The sequence below is a fragment of the Leptonychotes weddellii genome, chromosome 2 (genome assembly GCF_054177405.1).
Source record: "Leptonychotes weddellii isolate Sample4059 chromosome 2, ASM5417740v2, whole genome shotgun sequence".
Classification (NCBI taxonomy): domain Eukaryota; kingdom Metazoa; phylum Chordata; class Mammalia; order Carnivora; family Phocidae; genus Leptonychotes; species Leptonychotes weddellii.
Window position 1 is genome coordinate 82,572,497 of NC_138370.1, and position 17,210 is coordinate 82,589,706.

Sequence of the window (17,210 nt, forward strand, 5' to 3'; positions counted from 1 at the left end):
GATTGACTTATTTCGCTTACCATAATACTTGCTAGTTCCATCCACGTTGTTGCAAATGGCAAGATTTCGTTTTTTTGATGGCTGCCTAATATTCCATTGTGTATATATATATATATATATATATATATATCTTCTTTATCCATTCATCTGTTGATGGACATCTTGGCTCTTTCCATAGTTTCACTATTGTGGACATTGCTGCTATAAACATTGGGGTGCAGGTGCCCCTTTGGATCACTACATTTGTATCTTTGGGGTAAATACCCAGTAGTGCAATTGCTGGGTCATAGGGTAGCTCTACTTTCAACTTTTTGAGGAACTTCCATACTGTTTTCCAGAGTGGCTGCCCCAGTTTGTATTCCCACCAGCAATGTCTAAGTGTCTTACCAAGTTAATTAATTGAATTAAAAAATATTTGTATTCTTTTATTTCCTCTGTAGTTATTTTTATTTTTAACCAGTGGATTTGGAGACTATGTATAGAAAAATGTCCTATTTAGCATAATGTATTATAAAATGAGTGGCATATTTGGACAACACAAAGTGAATAAAATACCCAAAAAATATTTTTTGAGAGATAGAGTAGTTCCCCAATCAGAAATAGACACTGACAAAGAAATGAGATGTCTTTTTTTCTTTAAAGAGAGTTTTTTTTTAAAGATTTTATTTATTTATTTGACAGAAAAAGACACAGCGAGAGAGGGAACACAAGCAGGAGGAGTGGGAGAGGGAGAAGCAGGCCTCCTGCTGAGCAGGGAGCTCAATGTGGGGCTCAATCCCAGGACCCCGGGATCATGACCTGAGCCGAAGGCAGACACTTAACGACTGAGCCACCCAGGTGCCCCAAGAAATGAGATTTCATTTATTTGGGAAATAAGTAAGCTGATGCCAGAGTGCTTAACCATACGTTACTTGATTTTTTCCCATTTATTCTCTTATTATGATTAATTATGCAAAATCCATACACTTAATGAATTATTCTTTAAGGCTGATGGGTATTTCATGCTGTATGAAACTTTCAGCTAAAAATCTGTATTGTAGATCAGAGCCATCAGGGGAATTACTTCAATTAAGTTAATCCTTCTAATATATACATAATATATGCTTGTGGTGTGATCTGGAATCCATTTTTGTCATAGAAATAACACCTGAGATTTTAAAAATATTAAGACCATTAAAATATGTTACTTATTTTTAGAACTTGGAAAATTGCATAAGTCCTAGGTCTCACTTACAGGTTGTCCACTTATTTGCGTGGTATAAAGTTGCTTAACCAGAGAATGGGGTTTAGTCATGTGTGCCCAATGGCTCCATTCCAAATGTACAACTATTCTGAAAGTGAGTTATAGGTTTATATCACACAAATTTACTTGGTTACTGCCTAAAACTTAATTTTGACCATCTGGTTCAACATAATAAAATGGATATTTATAAAATATATAATAACCTAAGTGCAGTATAACTAGTTTCACCATTGATTCTTACTTTTTAAGTGCATCTGAATAAAGAATTCTGAACCTCAAATCTCAGATAGTAACTATATTTCTTGGTCCTGAAACAATTTCTCCCTCTTTTTCTCCCACCATCCCACTTAGTTCCGGTCATTTTTTTTTTTTTTTTTTAGTTCTGGTCATTTTGCATAACATTTAATGACAATGTATTTATCAACTGGTAAATGTGGCATTTTGCTGTAGTTAAGATAGATGATATTGAAAGATATTTAAAAACTCCCAGAATTCAAAAGTCATCACAGTCTTCCTTGCTCCCCTGTCACCCTCCATTCTTTCCTTTCTTCCTCCCTCCCTTCTTTCCTTCTGTAATTAGTTATTGAGCACCTACCATGGGGATCTACACATGAATAAGATGAAGTACCATTTTTCCAGAGGTCCAGGGTCTTGCCCTCCATGTATATTGAATTCCTCAGTTCACCTGTGGGGAGGTTGTGAAGCTTCTGGATTTTAATCAAGATTTTTTTTTTAAGATTTTATTTATTTATTTGACAGAGAGAGAGAGACAGCAAGAGAGGGAACACAGCAGGGGGAGTGGGAGAGGGAGAAGCAGGCTTCCTGCTGAGCGGGGAGCCCGATGTGGGGCTTGATCCGGGACCGTGGGATCATGACCTGTGCCGAAGGCAGATGTTTAAGGACTGAGCCACCCAGCCGCCACTTTAATCAAGATTTTAATCATTTTATAGAACACCTCTCTCCAAAGTCTTTTCTTCTATTTCTATTTTTTTTTTTTTTCCAGAATCCATGTAAACCCTAAAGTATGTCAGAATAGGGAGAATTTTGTGGAAAGTACCATTGGTGGAAAGGGCTTTCTATACCAACTGCTATTTGCAGCTCAAACTGCTTATCAAAGGGAAAAAAGATGGACTCATTCATTCAGCACATTTACTAATGTTTGCAGATCATGACATTGGATACTTCAAACACTAACACATATCCACTTGACTTCATGTGGATACGTTATAAGTAATTCTATTTTTAGTAACCTCGCTTTTGCAGTCCAGGCCTAAATTTCTAATTGCCAGTTACATAGTGTTATCTGTGTGCCCCACAGGCATCTCCAACTTGGTAAGACACTTAGACTTCCTCAACTGTGTCCACCCTGCGGCCATTTAAGCTCTAATTCTAAAGGAATCACATTTATAAATCATCTCATGGTGGGTTATTTCTTATCTTGCTCATTATTTTATGTAGATGGAGAATTCTCATTTCATAATCATTTCAAATGCCTGGAACCATTCACTTCAGAAGACAGAAGGAACCCTATGAATAGTCCAGTTCTGTTATCTGAGGCCAATTTTTTTTTTTCCTGAGGCCAATTTTTAATAGACTTCTGAAAACCTTCTCTTCAAATCTGTAGTTGTTCTTAGGCACTGTAATGGACATACAGTAGCATACCTGATCTAAATTTATAAACAATTATATACACTCTATGGAAAAACAAAAAACTGGGGCGCCTGGGTGGCTCAGTCGTTAAGCGTCTGCCTTCGGCTCAGGTCATGATCCCAGGGTCCTGGGATCGAGCCCCACATCGGGTTCCCTGCTCAGCGGGAAGCCTGCTTCTCCCTCTCCCACTCCCCCTGCTTGTGTTCCCTCTCTTGCTTTGTCTCTCTCTTCAAATAAATAAATAAAAATCTTAAAAAAAAAAAGAAAAACAAAAACTGACTAAGTCTTTATGTGATATTAATATCCTGTTAAACTTTCTGGAATAAGAGTAGCACACATGACTTTATAAGGAATCAGTTTACATACTCTTCCTCAACGTGCAACTACTATTTATTATAGCATTTCCTCATCAATCTAAAGTCATTAAAAACATTTTTTATATATAAAAGTTGGTAAAGTCTGAAAAGAGATTACAAAGAATAATTGAAAAACTATAAGGGTCCATATAAGACAAGATGAATGAGGAGTATTAAAAAGGTAATATGGAATGAATAAGTCATGGGAAAGGGAATCCAGTCAATGATATTGTAATAGTGTTGTATGGTGACGGATGGTAGCTACACTTGTGGTGTGCACAGCAAAATGTATAAACTTGTGGAATCACTATATTGTACACCGGAAACTAACATAACGTTGTAAGTTAACTATACTGAAAAAAAAAAAAGGTAAAAAAAAAAGTTAATATGTGTTTGGGTAGATATGTGTATATATGCACATAGGTGTGTGCGAAATCTTTTTGTCTAGGTTTGATATTACATTATAAATAGAAAGAGTCCATTTAAATAATCAGCCCAATGGAAAGAGTGGTATCAAAGGAGTCCTTGGATTGCCTGGATAATGAAGTGTTAGCTGAGACTCTTTGAGCTACTGCCAGCGCTGCTGGGGAAAGATCGGGCCGTCTTAGTTACACTTTGTTCAGCACACAAGCTGAACAATGCCACCAACATGGCTGGTTCTGAGTGTAATTTTTCTTTTCTTTTTTTTTTTTTTAAAGATTTTATTTATTTATTTGACAGAGAGAGACTGAGCACACAAGCAGGGGGAGCAGCAGAGGGAGAGGGAGAAGCAGGCTCCCCGCTGAGCAGGGAGCCCGAACCGGGGCTCGATCCCAGGACCCCGAGATCATGACCTGAGCCAAAGGCAGACACTCGACCGATTGAGCCACCCAGGTGCCCCTGAGTGTAATTTTTCTTACCTTAGCTGTAAAACAGGTCTTCAGTCAAGCATGATTCCAGCTACTTGCTTAATTTTAGGCTATGTGAGATTCAGTCGGCAAGAAAGACATCACCTAATTATTTTTAAAATCATGGAGAAAGTTATAAGAAGAAAGCTACAGGAATAGTAATTTGGACTTTTTGTTGGGTGAACCTTTTGTCCTAGTATGTATACTGAGAACATTAATGTATCTGTCAGTGTTGGACCAGAGAAGCAGAACCAGTAGGATATAGACATGAAGAGATTTATTGGCTTGTGGGTTCTGGGGTTTGGCTAGGCAAGTCCGAAATCTGTGGGGCAAGCCATCAGGAAGGACAGGCTGGAAATTTCGGGCATAATATGTGCAGAAGCTGTAGTCCATAGGAGGAATTTCTTCTTCTCCCAGGAAAGCCTCAGTTCTGCTTTTCAGGCCTTTCAACTGATTGAATGAGGTTACCCAGTGTATCTAGGATAATTTTCCTTACTTAAAATCAATTGATTATGACTTTAATCACATCTACAAAATGCCTTCAGAGCAACACCTAGATTAGTGTTTAATTGAATAACGGGACGGCAGGCTAGCCAGGTTGATGTATCAAAAAACCATCACATTGGTGGCTCAGTCGGTTAAGCACCTAACTCTTGGTTTTGGCTCAGGTCATGATCTCAAGGTCCTAGGATCAAGCCCCTTGTCAGGCTCCATGCTCAATGTGGAGTATGCTTGTCTCTCTCCCTCTGCTCCTCCCCTCCCCCCCACCCTCCTCATAAATAAAATCGTAAAAAGAAAAAAATTACACTGACCTAGAGAAAATAGCTTAAATACAGAAAAATCTTCATGTGCAAATCTTCTCACTTTCACTAAAAAACCTGGAAACATGCATAATATTGAGTAATATGTAAGTGGTTAAATTATGATCCATTTATATGATGGATATTATGTTTTTAAAACAATGTTTTAAAATTATATGGAGGGGTTTAACAATTTTTATAATGTTAACTAAAAAATCAGGAGATAAAATATGTGATTATAACTTTTTAATCATTTGAATGGGAAAAATGAATATTCAGCAAAATGTTAGAAAAGATATCTTGGGGTGGTATTGCTACTACTGATTTTTTTTCTTTCTACAAATTGCATTTTTCAAATTATCTCTAAGAAGTATGTATTACTTTTATAATAGGAAAAAATAACATTCTAAAAATGATTGTTCTGAGTTTTTAAAATATCATGCTGGACACTTTATTTTTATCAAGTCAACTGATTGTCTAATTTTTTGCCAGTAAATTTGTAAATTTATTATTAAGGACATTTAAACTTTTATGCCACAGTCACTACCATAATAGGGCAGGAATATACAACTTTCTTGGTACCCTTTTATGAAAGGCAGGAAAAAAAATAAAGGTCTCAGATTTTAGTGTTTCTTTATTACAGGTGAAAACAGGAAATTCTCAGGCTAGCTTATTTGTATAAATTTATTCTGCTTTAATAAAACCTCAGGAGGGATGCCTGGTGGCTCAGTAGGTTAAGCATCTGCCTTCGGTTGGGATTGTGATCCCAAGATCTTGGGACTGAGTCCCGCATTGGGCTCCTTGCTCAGCAGAGAGCCCGCTTCTCCCTCTGCCTGCCTAACTCTCCCTGTTTGTATTGTCTCTTTTTCTCTGACAAATAAAACCTTTTTTAAAAAAATGAAATAGGGGCGCCTGGGTGGCTCAGTTGGTTAAGTGACTGCCTTCGGCTCAGGTCATGATCCTGGAGTCCCGGGATCGAGTCCCGCATCGGGCTCCCTGCTTGGCAGGGAGTCTGCTTCTTCCTCTGACCCTCCCCCCTCTCATGTGCTCTCTCTCTCTCTCTCATTCTTTCAAATAAATGAATAAATAAAATCTTTAAAAAAAAATGAAATAAAACCTGCAGAAGAGGGGAACCTGGGTGGCTCAGTCGGTTGATTTCGTCTCAGGTTGTGATTTTGGGGTCATGAGATAAAGCCCTCTGTCGGGCTTTGTGCTCAGCGGGGAGTCTGCTTGAGATTCTCTCCCTCTCCCTCTCCCCCTCCCCCTGTTTCTGTGCTCTCTCTCTCTCTAAAATAAATAAATAAATCTTAAAAAAAAACCTGCAGGAGAAAAGTTCAGAGTTATAACAGATGAACTCCTTAGTGCAAATTCTACTTTATTAGAATTGACAAAAAATTCCTTGAAGTGGATTGTTATTGCGGGTATGTTCACATAGAAAAGTTGTATGAGCCACTTTAGGATATTTCGTATTTCATTTTAAGTGAAAAATGTACAACACAAAACTGTATATTCTGTATGATCCCAACTATGTATAAAGTGTATGTTAATCTAAGTGTGCATGCCTGTGCATGTGTGTATTTATGTGTATGTGTGTGTGTGTGTAATACAATAAATTGTTAACAGTGATTATGTGTGGGTGGTAAAATTATTGTTATATATTCTTTCTATATTTTCCAAACACTGCAGTGCATTACTGTTATAATCATACAAGCATTCTTTAAAAATAATCTTTAAAAATTCACATAACTTGGGGTGCCTGGGTGGCTCAGTCAGTTAAGCATCTGCCTTTGGCTCAGGTCATGATCCCAGGGCCCTGGGATCAAGCCCCGCATTGGGTTCCTTGCTTAGTGGGGAAGCCTGCTTCTCCCTCTCCCACTCCCCCTGCTTGTGTTCCCTCTCTCACTGTCTCTCTATTTGTCAAATAAATAAATAAAATCTTAAAAAAAAGTTTTTTAAATAAAAATTCACATAACTTTTCAAAATGTGCATATAACTTTTTTGGTATGCATCTGGTATGTAAAAATAATCTATAATGTGTTATGTAAAAAAAATGAGCTTTTGCACTTTGTAAATGGGATGCAGAAAATAATATAGGTGGAACTCAGGTTTTTCGTAACAAGAACTAAGAATATTTGGTTTATAACAATGCCTTGTAGATAAGCATTCAATAAATGTTCAGTGAATGAATGATGTCCACATGCCCCTGTGTGTGTGATGTGCCGCCTCCTTCCAATCCTGTTGGCTACTCTGCACTACCCTTTACCACCTCCGATCACCACACTTCTCTGTTTCCCCACCTAGGCTGAAAACTTCTTATGGGCTGGAGCTGTTTCAGATACATCCGTTGTTTCTGGTACCTAGCCCCAAACTTAGGACATAGAGGTATCCAGCAAAGGGTTGCTGAAATAAGCCATTGTATCTATCATTGATAAAATGGTAAATATAAGAGAATGTCTATAAACATAAGCATTCTTTCTCTGACTGCTTTTTTTGTTTGTTTTCAACACCGAGAACTCTTATTTGTTGGAGTAATTAGCAGGAACAGTGCAGAAAGAGTAAAGAACCATAGGACTAAACTGTAATACTAGAAATTCTTTGAAAAGGTGTCTTTCTGCCAGATTTTGGCCCCTCTTTATGCCAGCAGGAACATAATAGAGTCAATTCTCTATTTGGGAGCACATCTGAAAAGAATTCTCTTTACAAATTTTCCTTGGACCTGGAATTAAATTTACGACACTTGCTAGACTATTAGAGCAAAATAAACTCAATTCCTGATTGTTACCTTAAAACTTAAGAAAAAAATCAGAAAATTTTATTGTGAAAAAAAACAAAAGTGATTGTATTTCTATATTATGGGTTAGTCCTTAATCTTCATTTAGTTCAAGGTGAAGAAGACTAAGAATATCAAAACCCATTTCCCCTCTAGCTTTCTGTTCAAAGAGGAGCAGGCAGCCCCTTTAAGGGGAAAAGACAACAGGATTCCAAGTAGGTAGCATGGAGATGGGCTTCCACATCTCCTCAAGACTCAGCTCACAGTTTTCTCCTCTTTACTTCATAGCAGGACTCCCAGAGTTGAGAGTCTTCACAAAGACTTTTGTGTGTATGTGTGTGTGTGTGTAATAGAATAAATTGTTAACAGTGATTATGTGTGGGTGGTAAAATTATTGTTATATATTCTTTCTATATTTTCCAAACACTGCAGTGCATTACTGTTACAATCATACAAGCATTCTTTAAAAATAATCTTTAAAAATTCCTAAAAAATTTAGGCTGAGTAAATTCTGGCCCAGCCTAAAATCTCCTGCCACTCTTTCTACAACCAGTCAAATGTATGCTTGAATTAAAACTTCACCATCTCACTAAAACTAGAAAAAAAAAAAAAAGGGAAAAAAATGTGCCTGTTAGTTGAAGTAATCAAGGCTCCTATTAGATTGTATACATATTTTTTTAGAAAGGGAATAACGATTACCCTTTTAATCTTCGATCCACTCTTCATGGGTCTTTATTTCTTTGTTTTCTTCCTCCTTCCTTCCCTTTTTTCCATTCATTCATTCAACTGTGAAATATTTACTGAGTTCCTACTATATGCCAGTCATACTTCTAGACTCTAGGGATCCAGGTAGGAACAGAAACAAAATCTTTTACATTATGGAACATACCTTATAGTGAAGGGCATGAATAAGAACAAACATATATGTAATATATGGGGCAATAAATACTGAGGATATAGGGATAGAGACCAATAACATGGAGGGTTGTGGTCAGGGAAAGCCTTTCTGATGGGAGAGTTGCATGAGATGAGGGAGCAGGACCTGTGAACATCCAAGGGTAGGATATTCCAGGAAGAGGATATAGCAAATATAAACACCCTGAGTTGGGATTATGCATTGTGTATTCCGTGGGATAACAAGGAGACTACTGAGGCTGGGGAGGGCTGGGGAGAGAGAGCGTTGCAGGAAATGAACTCGGAGAGGTGAGGATAGGGGAAGAGATCATTGTGTTTGAATGTGTATGTTCTGTACCTCATTGGGTTAAATGGAAGTTGAGAACTCAGTTGTTAGTTATGGTGACAGGCATTTAACCATGATGATCTTATTTATCTGAGACTAGTTTACAAGTGAACAACATATATATTTTTAAAGCTAACCACACTATGATTAAATTATAAGTGTAGGGGCAGATTTTGTGCTTGCACAGCATTTTAAATGTAAGACATTTGGATTAAAATTGAATTAGAAGAAATTGTAGTAATCATCAGGTAACATCCTATTTCACAGATGAGTCAATTATGATTTAGAAAGGATAATCATAATAATACAATCCTATTTATAACATTCTGTGTCAAGCACTCTGCTGAGCGCTTTATACATTGAATCCCCATGACAACGTGTTGGGTAGGCATTATTACCCTCATTTTAAAGATAAAAACATCCAGGCTGAGAGAAGTAAAGTAACTTAGACAAGACCAGAGTCCCAATAAATAGCAGACACATGATTCAAAGGCAGTCAATCTTCCTCTCCACTGGCAGTGACATTGCTATAAACAGAAGTTTTCTGACAATTAATGCTTTTTTGTTTAGATACTAAAAAATTTCAGTATCCAGGCTCCTTGAGTTTTGGGACAAGGCCTTCTAATTTCCCTTTGCTTGATTCCAAAGCCTGAGCTTTTGACCATTATACTCTACTGCTTCTAAGTGATAATGTGTTCCAAGTTGATAGTTGGAACAGATGGGTCTCAAACCACAAACCAAAGCTGTTATATTCCCAGTTTGGTGTTCTTTACAGGATGCCACTCCACTCTTTGACCCAACTCTTCCAACCAGTAAGCTCTGGACCACTCAGGAAGGTGAAGGGATGTTGAAGCCTTTCTCTCTTAGTTGCTGCCACAGTCCTGCTTTCCAATCACCAGTTCCTCTGACAGGACCAACCATGAGTGATTACTTGAATTTTGGTCAAGGTCAGCTTCACCTTTTTCACTTGCCCTAAATTATTTTGGATGTTGGTCTAGGAATGTTTCCAAATTAAACTACACAGAGATAGGGAAAATAATTCTATCAGTAAAAAAAATTTTTTTTCTGAAGAGTTATTAACTAGGGGAGAAACTGGAGGAAAGACAGAGCACATTTAATGGAGCAGATCATACTGTTCTGCCAGAAAATCTTCCTTGTTTTTAATTCTTTTCTTTTCTCCAGAGACAACATTTTAAAGAACATTTAGAAGGAAGACATAAAAGGCTAACATCTTTGGAGAAGAGAAATATGTGTTATCTGAGCAGAATAACCTGGACCATCATTTGCAAATGACATAATAATCATCAGAAATGCTGAAACCAAAGAATAGCAGGTTTTAGCTTTCCAAAGTTTTCTTTGAGTTTTTGCCGTGTCTTTGTTTTGTTTTCCTTGTGGGAGAAGACCATCATGCACACATCCCAAAGGATTCAGGATAGTTGGCTTGTTCTTTCTCTGTCCACACCTGGCTAAATACTCTTTGGCACTATACAGCTTGGGTAATTCTTGGATTTATTGACCAACAGGGTGGGGGTGAGTATATTGAAAGAATACATTCAATCATTTTCCAGAAAGTCAAATGAACACGAAGATTTCAGAGTTAGGAATCTTGAAAATTAGAAATTGACTTAGCAATACCACATCTAGACATTTATACTCAGGAAGTAATGGAACAAGTAAACAAAGTTGTAAATGCCAAGCTGTTCATTGAAGAGCTGTCTCTAATAGCAAAAATAGGAAACAGCTTAAATATATATGGAAACATTTAGGGAAGTTAAAAATGTTTTTAAAATAAATTATGGGAGTGATGTTAGCATCATGGTGGAATAGGATGGTTCAACATATGCAAATCAATAAATGTGACACACCACATTAATAGAATGAAAGATAAAAATCATATGATCAAAGGATCTTCAAATTAAAAAACTCATATGATCATCTCAATAGATACAGAAAAAGCATTTGAGAGAATATAACATCTTTTCATGACAAAAACTCTTAATAAGTTAGGTATAAAGAAACAACCCTCAACATAATAAAAACCATATGTGACAAACCCATAACTAACACCATAGTTTATGGTGAAAGATTGAAAGCCTTTCAATCAGGAACAAGACAAGGGTGCTCACTCTCACTACCCCTCTTAATAGAACACTGGAAGTCCTAGCCAGAGTAATTAGCCAAGAAAAAAAGAAGGCATATGAATTAGAAAGGAAGAACTAAAATTGTATTTGTTTGCAGATGATATGATTTTTTTAAAAAAGATTTTATTTATTTATTTGACAGAGAGAGACACAGCGAGAGAGGGACACAAGCAGGGGGAGTGGGAGAGGAAGAAGCAGGCTTCCTGCTGAGCAGGGAGCCTGATGCGGGGCTTGATCCTAAGATCCTGGGATCATGACCCGAGCCGAAGGCAGAACTACCCAGGCGCCCTGATATGATCTTGTGTATAGAAAATCCTAAAGATGCCACCAAAAAACTGTTAGAACTAATCAACTATTTCAGTAAAGTTGCAGGATACAAATCGCAGAAATCAGTTGCATTTCTAGACACTAACAATGAACTATCTGAAAAACAAAGAAAACAGTCCCATTCACAATAACATCAAAACCAATAAAATACTTAGAAATAAATTTAACTAAGGAAGTGAAAGATATGTACACTGAAAAACTATAAGATGTTGATGAATTAAATTGAAGAAGACACAAACAATAATTTGTTGTGTTATATATTCCGTGTTCATGAATTAGGAGAATTCATATTGTCAAAACATCCATATGGCCCAGAGCCACTTATATAGTCAATACAATCCCTATTAAAATTCCAGTGGCATTTTTCACAGAAATAGATAAAACAATCCTAAAATTTGTATGGAGCCACAAAAGACCCTGTATAGCCAAAGAAATCTCAAGAAAGAACAAAGCTGGAGGCATTGCATTTTGTGATTTCAAACTATACTTCAAAGCTATAGAAATCAAATCAATACGGTACTAGCATAAAACAGAAACATAGACCAATGGAACATAATTGAAAGCCCAGAAATAAACCCTAACCTATATGGTTAACTATATTTGACAAGGAAGACAAGATACTTAATGGATAAAGGGTAGTCCCTTCAATAAATGGTATTGGGAAAACTGGAAAACCACATGCAGAAGCATGAAAAAGGATCCTTATCTTAAATCACTCACAAGGGGCGCCTGGGGGGTTCAGTCGTTAAGTGTCTGCCTTCGGCTCAGGTCATGATCCCAGGGTCCTGGGATCGAGCCCCGCATTGGGCTCCCTGCTCAGCGGAAGCCTGCTTCTCCCTCTCCCACTCCCCCTGCTTGTGTTCCCTCTCTCGCTGTGTCTCTCTCTGTCAAATAAATAAATAAAATCTTAAAAAATAAAACTCACAAAAATTAACTCAAATTAGGTTAAGACTAAAACCTGAAACCATAAAACTCCTAGAAAAAAACATAGGGGAAAAGCTCCTTGACGTTGGTCTTGGCAATGCTTCTTTGGATATGACACCAAAAGCACAAGTACCAAAAGCAAAAATCAGTAAGTGGTACTACATTAGAAAAAAAAAAAAGCTTCTGCACAGCAAAGGAAACTCAACAAAATGAAAAGGCAACCTACCAAATGGGAGAAAATATTTGTCAGTCATATATCTGATGAAGAGTTAACTTATAAAAGATAGAAGGAACTCATACAACTCAATAGCAAAAAAACAAACAATCTGATTTAAAAAATGAGCAGAGGAACTTCACAGACATTTTTCCAAAGAATATATACAGATGGCCAACAGGTACATGAAAAGGTGCTCATTGTTACTAGTCATCAGGGAAATGCAAATAAAAACCGTGCTGAGATATCCCTCACACCTGACAGAATGATTATCATCAAAAAGAGATTACAGATGTGGTGGTAATGTGGAAAAAACGTAACCCTTGTGCACTATTGGTGGGAATCTAAATTGGAACAGTCACTATGGAAAATAGTATGGAGGATTCTCAAGAAAAATTTAGAAAGAACACCATATGAGCCAGTATTTTTGCTTCTATGTACATATCCAAAGGAATTGAAATCAGGATCTTGAAGAGATACCTGCACCTCCAAGTTCACTGCAGCATTATTCACAAATAGCCAAGATATGGAAACAATTTGAATGTCTGTCAACAGATGAATGAATAAGGAAGATGTGATTATATACATGTACATATAATATATATCAGGATTATATATATATATATGATATAAACATATCACATCTATAATCAGGATTATATTATATATAATTGAATATTATATAATCAGGATTATATATACATTACATATAATTGAATATTATTCAGCCATGAGAAAGAAAGAAACTCTGCCATTTGCAACAACATGGATGGACCTTGATGGCATTATGCTAAGTGAAGTAAGTCAGACAGAAGTCAAATACTGTATGTTGTCAATTATAGGCAGAATCTAAAACAACTGAACTCATAGAAACAGAGAGTAGAACAGTTGTTACAGGGTCTGGGGAGTGGGGGAAATGGGGAGATGATTGTCAAAGGGTACAAACTTTAAGTTATAAGATGAATAAGTTTTTGGGATCTAATGCAAAATATGGTGATTACAGTTAATAATATTGTATTATATACTTGAAAGTTGCTAAGAGCGTAGATCTTAAATGTTCTCACCACAAAAAGGATATGGTAATTATGTGCGAGGTGACAGAAGTATTAGCTAACGCTACAAAGGTAATTATTTTCCAATATATAAGTGTATCAAATCAACACATTATATACCTTAAACTTACACAATATGTCAGTTATATCTCAATAAAGCTAGAAAAAATAAATTATGGTTCATGTATTTAGTGGAATGTTACCAAGCCATGAAAAACTAATTTGGGTATATGTTTGGATGGAAAATTTCATGGTTTATTATTAAATAGCAAAGCAGATTTTGTTTTGTTTTGTTTTTGTTTTTGTTTCTTTTTTCCCTCAAGTTTTTATTTAATTCAGTTAGTTAACATATAGTGCAATATTGGTTTCAGGAGTAGAATTTAGTGATTCATCACTTACATGCAACACCCAGTGCTCATCACAAGTGCCCTCCTTAATACTCATCACTCATTTAACGCATTCCACCGCCCACCTCCCTTCCAGTAACTCTCAGTTTGTGTTTGATAGTTAAGAGTCTGTTTTCTGGGGGCACCTGGGTGGCTCAGTCGTTAAGCGTCTGCCTTCGGCTCAGGTCGTGATCCCGGGGTCCTGGGATCGAGCCCCGCATCAGGCTCCCCGCTCGGCGGGAAGCCTGCTTCTCCCTCTCCCACTCCCCCTGCTTGTGTTCCCTCTCTCTCTGTCAAATAAAAAAAAAAAAAAAAAAGAGTCTGTTTTCTGGTTTGCCACTCTTTTATTTTTTTAACCATATATTCATCTGTTTTGTTTCTTAAATTCCACATATGAATGAAATCATATTGTATTTGTCTTTCTCTGACTGACTTATTTTGCTTAGCATAAATTCTAGCTCTAACCATGACATCACAAATGGCAAGATTTCATTCTTTTTTTGTGGCTGAGTAGTATTCTATCCATTCATCAGTTGATGGACATTTCCATACTTTGACTATTGTGGATAATGCTTCTTTAAACATTGGGGTGTATGTATCCTTTTGAATTAGTATTTTTGTATTCTTGGGGTAAATACCGAGTCGTACAATTGCTGGATCATAGGGTACGTCTATTTTTAACTTTTTGAGGAACTTCTATACTGTTTCTAGACTGGCTGTACCAGCTTGCCTTCCCAAGAGGGTTCCCCTTTCTCCACATCCTTACCAACACCTGTTGTTTCCTGAGTTGTTCATTTTAGCCATTCAGACAGGTGTGAGGTGGCATCTCATTGTAGTTTTGATTTGTATCATCCTGATGATGAGTGATGTTGAGCATCTTTCCATGCATCTGTTAGGCAGCAGATTTGATATATATTATATATTTACATATGGAGTATGTAATAAGGGCATAATTTTTCATTCTGATTATGCTTTTTATTTTGTACTTTCATTTTATCCTGCTTTCTCTATGTTTCTTCTCTTTTTTTCCTTGTCTTTTCTGGATTGATTTCCCCCCTCTTCTTTCCTTTATTTCTCTCTAATAGCTGGGAGTATGTATCAGCGGGAAGCCTGCTTCTCCCTATCCCACTCCCCCTGCTTGTGTTCCCTCTCTCCCTGTTTTTTTCTACCAAAAACTTAGATTAGGAAAGGCATAGTCAGGGGCGCCTGTGTGGCTCAGTCATTAAGCGTCTGCTTTCGGCTCAGGTCATGATCCCAGGGTCCTGGGATCGAGCCCCGCATCGGGCTCCCTGCTTGGCCGGAAGCCTGCTTCTCCCTCTCCCACTCCCCCTGCTTGTGTTCCTGCCCTTGCTATCTCTCTCTCTCTGTCAAATAAATAAATAAAATCTTAAAAAAAAAAAAAAGAAAGAAAGAAAGGCATAGTCAGCATAAAGGCAAATATTTAAAACCATCTCCCATGAGATTTTCTTATCTCTTTTATACTAGTAAAACACATCTGTATGTGCATGTATTTATAGAAATAAAATATTGGTTTTGAGAAAAGTTCTCTAGTATCTTGTATTTAAATTAAGGGAGAGGCTTTGAAGTGTAAAAGTCAATTCAAGTCATTTCTCTGCTCAAAACTGAACGCTTCACATGTTACTCCAAGTAAAAGCCACATGTCTTTAATATGGCTCACAAAGTCCAACCTGAGCCCATCCTCCATTGTTTGTCCGGCTCCATTTTCTAGTCCTATCCCCCCGCTCACTCTGCTCCAGTCACACTGTCCTCCTTGCTGTTTCTAGAACTCTCCAGCCTGGTTCCTTCCTTAGGGCGTTTGCACTTGCTGATTGCTTTGCCTGGAATGTTGTTGCCCTAGATTCTGCGTGGTTAACATCATCTCTTTCACATCTCTGCTCAAAGAACTTCTCAGTGTTGCCCAGATTGACCACTATATTTAAAATTGCATCCTGCCCCTTTATTCCCAGCATTCTTAAGCCCTCTTGCTCTGGTCTAGTTTTTTCTATTAAACGATATGTTATTATTTAAGTGGTGGGTGCAGTGGTGGTCATAATTATTTAAAGCATTCCAAACTCTATATATTGTTCAGTTGACAATAAATATTATTTTCAGGTCCTGTGAGATTAAGTATGTATTTAAGTTTCTGGGAAGACAGAAGAAAAATAGAAATAGAGTATACATACTCCCAGCTATTAGAGAGAAATAAAGGAAAGAAGAGGGGAAAAATCAATCTGGAAAAGACAAGGAAAAAAAAAGAAGAAACATAGAGAAAGCAGGATAAAATGAAAGTACAAAATAAAAAATAAATCCAAATATATATGTTTTCCATAAATATATGTGTTTTTTTTTTTAAGATTTTTTTTTGTTTGTTTTGCTGGTAAAATAATTGTCTTTTATTTTTAAGGTTGACAAATTCTAGAGCACAACACGAAAGGGGGCCTCTTAAGGGAGAAGGAGGGCAGGAGACATTGAATTCTCAGGTGTCAGCAAGTGGTACTACTGACCAACAACTTTCGGTTTATTCTTCTCATGTAACAAGAAGTCCAGAGGTTGGCAGTCCGTGGCTGGTGCAGCAGCTCCTCGAGGCATGCTATCAGGATCCAAGTGCCTTGACTCTTTCCATTGTACCACCCAGAGAAAGGATCTGCCTCCCTTAAGCCAAAAAATGGCTCCAATACTCCTAGGTTTCATGTATGTGCTCCTGGATGTAGCAGGATGTAGCGAGGACAAAGGTTTGTGGTTGCCAGATCTGCTTTCTTGTATCAAACACCTTTATTGTAGCTTTATTAAGCAGACTTCTATTTGTATCTCTCTCTTTTATAGTGTTATTAACTACAGTCTCCATGTTATACATTAGATCCTCTCTTCTATCAAGATCCCTTCTTTTAGAAGCTCACTTGTACAAGATCCACTTTTATCTCTAAAATTGCCAGAGCTGTTATATGGCTACCTTTAGCAGGAGCTGGGGAAGTATCCTTAAATAGGCACATTATCATCTTCCTCCAAAGTGGGCTTCTGCTAATGAAGAAGATGCAACAGGCGATCTGTTTAATGACAAAATCCTCTGTAGCCATTATGTTAAATTTTTGAATTTTACTGATCTGGAAAAATGCTCAGAATATGTCATGTGAAAAGCAGGACAGAAAACATATGCAATATAATCTCAATTTTGTTTAAAAAATACATACCCCACAAGTGGGAGTTCCAAAATGTTAATAGT

At 37.1% G+C, this 17,210-nt stretch overlaps 1 pseudogene; it reads right to left on the bottom strand.

The window, feature by feature from the left end:
• Positions 1–16,579, bottom strand: part of LOC102745195 (large ribosomal subunit protein eL24 pseudogene) — a 19,543-nt pseudogene extending 2,964 nt beyond the window's left edge.
• Positions 16,580–17,210: the final 631 nt, after the last annotated feature.